The sequence below is a fragment of the Ranitomeya imitator genome, chromosome 8 (genome assembly GCF_032444005.1).
Source record: "Ranitomeya imitator isolate aRanImi1 chromosome 8, aRanImi1.pri, whole genome shotgun sequence".
NCBI lineage: Eukaryota > Metazoa > Chordata > Amphibia > Anura > Dendrobatidae > Ranitomeya > Ranitomeya imitator.
In genome coordinates this window covers 190,248,045-190,256,386 of record NC_091289.1, presented here as the reverse complement: position 1 = coordinate 190,256,386, position 8,342 = coordinate 190,248,045, and positions in this window count along the sequence as shown.

The following is an 8,342-nucleotide window of genomic DNA, read 5'->3' as shown; positions in this document are numbered from 1 at the left end:
GGCCCCCGGGGTCACAGTCTCCATCATCGGCCCCCGGGGTCACAGTCTCCATCATCGGCCCCCGGGGTCACAGTCACCACCTCGCCCCGGGGTCACTGTCTCCTTCATCGGCCCCTGGGGTCACAGTCTCCATAATTGTCCCCTCTTTACTTTCTATTTTTCCTCCTTCCAGGATCCAGAAGTTTCTCACATATTTGGTCACTTTTTTGTTATTCCCTTCAAGACGCTGTTTTCGTCATCACCGTTTTGGGGTCGCCAAGACTTTCTGATCTATTTCTTCCCTTTCTTTCTTTGGAAGGTGAAGTGAACTTAAGAGAAGCGTTTCTGCCATCTGATTACTTTCTCAGTTCAACCTTCACTGTACAGGATTCATATTATTTTATTAGTACTTTAGACCATAATGCAAGCCGCGATACCAAACACATTTGGTTTGTTTTTCACTTTTTTAATTTTTTTTTTTTTTACATTTTTTATTTGGTCCCACAAGGGGACATGGACCTGCGACTACTTGTACCATGCACTGTAAGGTCGCTGTATTGCAAAATCCCCGCTCACCAATGAAGCCTGGCCATATGTGTACAAACATGGCGGACGAGGACGGGGCCTTCAGTCGGTCCATGCCAAATGCTTAAGGCTGTGTGCACACGTTGCGTTTTTCCCGATAAAAACGCTATAAAACCGCAAAAAAAACGCATACAATAAGCATCTCATCATTTAGAATGAATTCCGCATGTTTTGTGCACATGATGCGTTTTTTTCCGTGAAAAAAACGCATCACGTTAAAAAACGCAGCATGTTCATTAATTTTGCGGTATTTTTGCGGATTTCCCACTACAAAATGTATTGGGAAGTGTCCGGAAAAAACCGCGGCAAAACCGCAGCAAAAACGCGTCAAAACCGCGGCATAAACGCATGCGGTTTTCTTGCAGATTTCTTGCAGAAAATGTCCTGTTTTTCTCAGGACTTTTCTGCGAGAAATCCTGAACGTGTGCACATAGCCTAAATGTCAGCATCTAAGGGGTTAAACTGCTGCCATCTGGGCTGCATGAGGCTGGCGCTGCCCTGGTTCCCTTTGGTTTTCAGATGTCTCCATGGTGTGAGGATCAGCAAATATTCCAAAGCTTGCTCCTCCTTATCCTCATCTGTGGGGGGCTCCAGATGTAGAAGAAAAGAAGGGTCAGGCCGATTAAAGGGAACCTGTAACCTGAATTTGGTGGGACCGGTTTTGGGTCATATGGGCGGATTTTTCGGGTGTTTTATTCACCCTTTAATCACCCTCTGGCTGCATGCTGGCCACAATATTGGATTGAAGTTCATTCTCTGTCCTCCGTAGTACACGCCTGCACAAGGCAATCTTGCCAGCACTGGCAGTACTACTAGTCCTATGTTGTACGGTACGAGCTCAGGAGCTGTGTTATACAGCCGACACCTGACACTAACAGCAGAGATCGGAGTCAGTTCTGATCACTGCTGTGTAAATGCTGCTGTCAGTCTCGAACGGTGGCACAATACCAAAAGATGCGATGACAAAAAGTGGCTGTGACAGCCAGGAGTCTGCTGAAGATCCCGTCGCTCCTGGGGTGACGGTGACAGCCAGGAGTCTGCTCAAGATCCCATCGCTCCAGGGGTGACAGCCAGGAGTTTGCTGAAGATCCCGTCGCTCCAGGGGTGACGGTGACAGCCAGGAGTCTGCTGAAGATCTCGTCGCTACAGAGGTGACGGTGACAGCCAGGAGTCTGCTGAAGATCTTGTCGCTAAAGGGGTGACGGTGACAGCCAGGAGTCTGCTGAAGATCCAGTCGCTCCAGGGGTGACGGTGACAGCCAGGAGTCTGCTGAAGATCTCGTCGCTACAGGGGTGACGGTGACAGCCAGGAATCTGCTGAAGATCCCCGTTGCTCTTGGGGTGACAGCCAGGAGTCTGCTGAAGATCTTTGTCGTCACCATCTTTATCCTGGGCGACAGGCTGGAATAATGAAGTATTCCAATATATGTCACAATCGACAAAACAAGCATAAAAAAGTGAAGGAACAAAAATAAAGCAACACTATATCCATTTCAATATAGAGAAATAAAACAAAAAAGTGTATTCCTCCTCGCCGTCTGTAAGACTTCGATCTACGGACGTATAACCATAATCCAACCCAAACTGCGTAAAGAAAAAAGTCGCTGCCCCCCAAACAAGCCGCAAAACACAATCAAGATGTCACTATTTTCACCTAAAATGGCAAAAATATAAACAGCAAAACATACGAGCAGCCGGCAAAACGCAAAGGTGTCGGGTCCGGGAAGATGGCGGCACACAACATACAAGCCTGGTGCCGCCGTAAACGCACCGACCTGGGGGGATCCTGTTACCAGAACATTTTACTGCTGAACCAACACAAAACCCCAAAGAAACAATGGCCGCGTTGCGTTTTTTAGGGGGGTTTAACATTGCACGGCATGCAGGATTTTTTGTTCAGTTTTTCGCATATTTTGACGCTGTTCACACCCACAGCTCCAACTGCAGCAACCAAGCCTCTAACCGAGTCCGGAAAGAAAGGACAGGAGGGCAAAAAGTGAAAATGGCCACAGCAGGAAAGGGTTAACGCTGTAATTGTGCATTCTCAGAGGTTCGAGATTTCTCGAGCACGCTCGGGTGACCTCCGAGTATTTTTTAGTGCTCGGAAATTTAGTTTTTCTTGCCGTAGCTGCATGATTTACATCTGTTAGCAGCATAAGTACATGTGGGGGTTGCCTGGTTGCTAGGGAATCCCCACATGTACTTATGCTGGCTAACAGATGTAAATCATTCAACTGCAGCAAGAAAAGCTAAAACTCCCAGCACTAAAAAAATACTCGGCGGTCACCCGAGCGTGCTCGAGAAATCTCCAGTAACGAGTATATTCGCTCATCACATCTATGAGACATGCGGCCTTCGCCTCTATGTTTGTCAGTGGGTATGCTGGGACTTGTGGTACCGCCGGGCGCAGGTCACGACTCCGCTCCCCGTGGCTCCCGGTGACACAATCTGCACCGCCCACACTGAGGAGAAAAGAGCGCGGGAAAACACAGCAGTGACGTCACCGCGCAGGGCGAGGACCCGGCTGTTGCCATGGCGCCCGAACTGACTGGAATCCGCGTGGATCCCCGGTGCAGACTTTAGAGTCAGTGCAGGAAGCCGGTCACGTGGTCCCGGTCTCCTGTCAGTCACACGGGGACTTGCACAATGCCGGAGCTTCCTGTGAGCTCAGGACCTGGCGCGGTGTGAGGCCGGTCAGCTGCCGGCATGAGTCACTACTGCACAGCAGCGGTCTAACAGCTCCAGCTGCTGCACAACCTCTTGTTGATTATGACTTATTGCGTCGCGGACCAGTTACAAAAAATATTGCTAATGTCTGTGTGTTCTGTAGTAATGCAATAAAAGTAAAATAAAAAGCTTAGAAATCCGCAACTGCACCCGCTACAGACCCCAATACAGTGCACCCGCTACAGACCCCATACAGTGCACCCGCTACAGATCCCAATACAGTGCACCCGCTACAGACCCCATACAGTGCACCCGCTACAGATCCCCATACAGTGCACCCGCTACAGATCCCCATACAGTGCACCCGCTACAGATCCCCATACAGTGCACCCGCTACAGATCCCAATACAGTGCACCCGCTACAGATCCCCATACAGTGCACCCGCTACAGATCCCCATACAGTGCACCCGCTACAGACCCCCATACAGTGCACCCGCTACAGATCCCAATACAGTGCACCCGCTACAGATCCCCATACAGTGCACCCGCTACAGACCCCCATACAGTGCACCCGCTACAGACCCCATACAGTGCACCCGCTACAGATCCCCATACAGTGCACCCGCTACAGACCCCATACAGTGCAGCCGCTACAGACCCCATACAGTGCAGCCGCTACAGACCCCATACAGTGCACCCGCTACAGATCCCCATACAGTGCACCCGCTACAGACCCCATACAGTGCAGCCGCTACAGACCCCATACAGTGCACCAGCTACAGATCCCCATACAGTGCACCCGCTACAGACCCCCATACAGTGCACCCGCTACAGACCCCATACAGTGCACCCGCTACAGATCCCCATACAGTGCACCCGCTACAGACCCCCATACAGTGCACCCGCTACAGATCCCCATACAGTGCACCCGCTACAGACCCCATACAGTGCACCCGCTACAGACCCCCATACAGTGCACCCGCTACAGACCCCATACAGTGCACCAGCTACAGATCCCCATACAGTGCACCCGCTACAGACCCCCATACAGTGCACCCGCTACAGATCCCCATACAGTGCACCCGCTACAGACCCCATACAGTGCAGCCGCTACAGACCCCATACAGTGCACCAGCTACAGATCCCCATACAGTGCACCCGCTACAGACCCCATACAGTGCACCCGCTACAGACCCCATACAGTGCACCCGCTACAGACCCCCATACAGTGCACCCGCTACAGATCCCCATACAGTGCACCCGCTACAGACCCCCATACAGTGCACCCGCTACAGATCCCCATACAGTGCACCCGCTACAGATCCCCATACAGTGCACCCGCTACAGACCCCATACAGTGCACCCGCTACAGACCCCATACAGTGCACCCGCTACAGACCCCATACAGTGCACCCGCTACAGATCCCATACAGTGCACCCGCTACAGATCCCCATACAGTGCACCCGCTACAGACCCCATACAGTGCACCCGCTACAGATCCCCATACAGTGCACCCGCTACAGATCCCCATACAGTGCACCCGCTACAGATCCCATACAGTGCACCCGATACAGATCCCATACAGTGCACCCGCTACAGATCCCCATACAGTGCACCCGCTACAGACCCCATACAGTGCACCCGCTACAGATCCCCATACAGTGCACCCGCTACAGACCCCATACAGTGCACCCGCTACAGATCCCCATACAGTGCACCCGCTACAGACCCCATACAGTGCACCCGCTACAGACCCCATACAGTGCACCCGCTACAGATCCCCATACAGTGCACCCGCTACAGATCCCCATACAGTGCACCCGCTACAGACCCCATACAGTGCACCCGCTACAGATCCCCATACAGTGCACCCGCTACAGATCCCATACAGTGCACCCGCTACAGATCCCCATACAGTGCACCCGCTACAGACCCCATACAGTGCACCCGCTACAGACCCCATACAGTGCACCCGCTACAGATCCCATACAGTGCACCCGCTACAGATCCCATACAGTGCACCCGCTACAGATCCCCATACAGTGCACCCGCTACAGACCCCATACAGTGCACCCGCTACAGATCCCCATACAGTGCACCCGCTACAGACCCCATACAGTGCACCCGCTACAGACCCCATACAGTGCACCCGCTACAGATCCCCATACAGTGCACCCGCTACAGACCCCAATACAGTGCACCCGCTACAGACCCCATACAGTGCACCCGCTACAGACCCCATACAGTGCACCCGCTACAGACCCCATACAGTGCACCCGCTACAGATCCCCATACAGTGCACCCGCTACAGATCCCCATACAGTGCACCCGCTACAGATCCCCATACAGTGCACCCGCTACAGACCCCATACAGTGCACCCGCTACAGACCCCATACAGTGCACCCGCTACAGATCCCCATACAGTGCACCCGCTACAGACCCCCATACAGTGCACCCGCTACAGATCCCATACAGTGCACCCGCTACAGATCCCCATACAGTGCACCCGCTACAGATCCCATACAGTGCACCCGCTACAGACCCCCATACAGTGCACCCGCTACAGACCTCCATACAGTGCACCCGCTACAGACCCCCATACAGTGCACCCGCTACAGACCCCCATAGAGTGCACCCACTACAGACCCCCATACAGTGCACCCGCTACAGACCCCCATACAGTGCACCCGCTACAGACCCCCATACAGTGCACCCACTACAGACCCTCATACAGTACACCCGCTACAGACCCCCATACAGTGCACCCGCTACAGACCCCCATACAGTGCACCCACTACAGACCCTCATACAGTGCACCCGCTACAGACCCCCATACAGTGCACCCGCTACAGACCCCCATGCAGTGCACCCGCTACAGACCCCCATACAGTGCACCCGCTACAGAGCCTCATACAGTGCACCCGCTACATATCCTCATACAATGCACCCGCTACAGACCCCCATACAGGGCACCCGCTACAGATCCTCATACAGTGCACCCGCTACAAATCCTCATACAGTGCACCAGCTACAGACCCTCATACAGTGCACCCACTACAGATCCTCATATAGTGCACCCGCTACAGACCCCCATACAGAGAACCCGCTACAGACCCCCATACAGTGCACCCGCTACAGATCCTCATACAGTGCACCCACTACAAATCCTCATACAGTGCACCAGCTACAGATCCTCATACAGTGCACCCACTACAGATCCTCATACAGTGCACCCGCTACAGACCCCCATACAGAGAACCCGCTACAGACCCTCATACAGTGCACCCGCTACAGACCCTCAAACAGTGCATCCGCTACAGACCCCCATACAGTGCACCCGCTACAGACCCCCATACAGTGCACCCACTACAGACCCTCATACAGTGCACCCGCTACAGACCCCCATACAGTGCACCCGCTACATACCCCCATACAGTGCACCCGCTACAGACCCCCATACAGTGCACCCGCTACAGAGCCTCATACAGTGCACCCGCTACATATCCTCATACAATGCACCCGCTACAGACCCCCATACAGTGCACCCGCTACAGATCCTCATACAGTGCACCCGCTACAAATCCTCATACAGTGCACCAGCTACAGACCCTCATACAGTGCACCCACTACAGATCCTCATACAGTGCACCCGCTACAGACCCCCATACAGAGAACCCGCTACAGACCCCCATACAGTGCACCCGCTACAGATCCTCATACAGTGCACCCACTACAAATCCTCATACAGTGCACCAGCTACAGATCCTCATACAGTGCACCCACTACAGATCCTCATACAGTGCACCCGCTACAGACCCCCATACAGAGAACCCGCTACAGACCCTCATACAGTGCACCCGCTACAGACCCTCAAACAGTGCATCCGCTACAGACCCCATACAGTGCACCCGCTACAGACCCCCATACAGTGCATCCGCTACAGACCCCATACAGTGCACCCGCTACAGACCCCCATACAGTGCACCCGCTACAGATCCTCATACAGTGCACCCGCTACAGATCCCATACAGTGCACCCGCTACAGATCCTCATACAGTGCACTCGCTACAGATCCTCATACAGTGCACCAGCTACAGACTCCCATACAGAGCACCAGCTACAGACACCCATACAGTGCACCAGCTACAGACCCCCATACAGAGCACCAGCTACAGACCCCCATACAGTGCACCAGCTACAGACCCCATACAGCGCACCAGCTACAGACCCCCCATACAGTGCACCAGCTACAGACCCCCATACAGTGCACCCGCTACAGACCCCCATACAGTGCACCCGCTACAGATCCTCATATAGTGCACACGCTACAGATCCTCATACAGTGCACCAGCTACAGACTCCCATACAGAGCACCAGCTACAGACCCCCATACAGTGCACCAGCTACAGACCCCCATACAGAGCACCAGCTACAGACCCCCATACAGTGCACCAGCTACAGACCCCATACAGTGCACCAGCTACAGACCCCCCATACAGTGCACCAGCTACAGACCCCCATACAGTGCACCCGCTACAGACCCCCATACAGTGCAACCGCTACAGACCCCCATACAGTGCACCCGCTACAGACCCCCATACAGAGCACCAGCTACAGATCCTCATACAGTGCACCAGCTACAGACCCCCATACAGAGCACCAGCTACAGACCCCCATACAGTGCACCAGCTACAGACCCCCCATACAGTGCACCAGCTACAGACCCCCATACAGAGCACCAGCTACAGACCCCCATACAGAGCACCAGCTACAGACCCTTATACAGTGCACCCGCTACAGATTTCCATACAGTCAGACCAAATGTCAGACCAAATGAGAATCACGCGGTTAAAGGAACCGGCCAAGGAGCTCAGATACAGAACTGTGGCAAGGCACAGATCTGGCCAAGGTTACAACAGAATTTCTGCAGTACTCAATGTTCCTAAGAGCACAGTGGCCTCCATAATCCTTAAATAGAAGAAGTTTGGGACCACCAGAAGTCTTCCTAGACCTGGCCGTCCAGGCAATCTGAGCAATCATGGGAGAAGAGCCTTGGTGAGAGGCAAAGAAGATCCCCAAGATCACTGTGGCTGAGCTCCAGAGATGCAG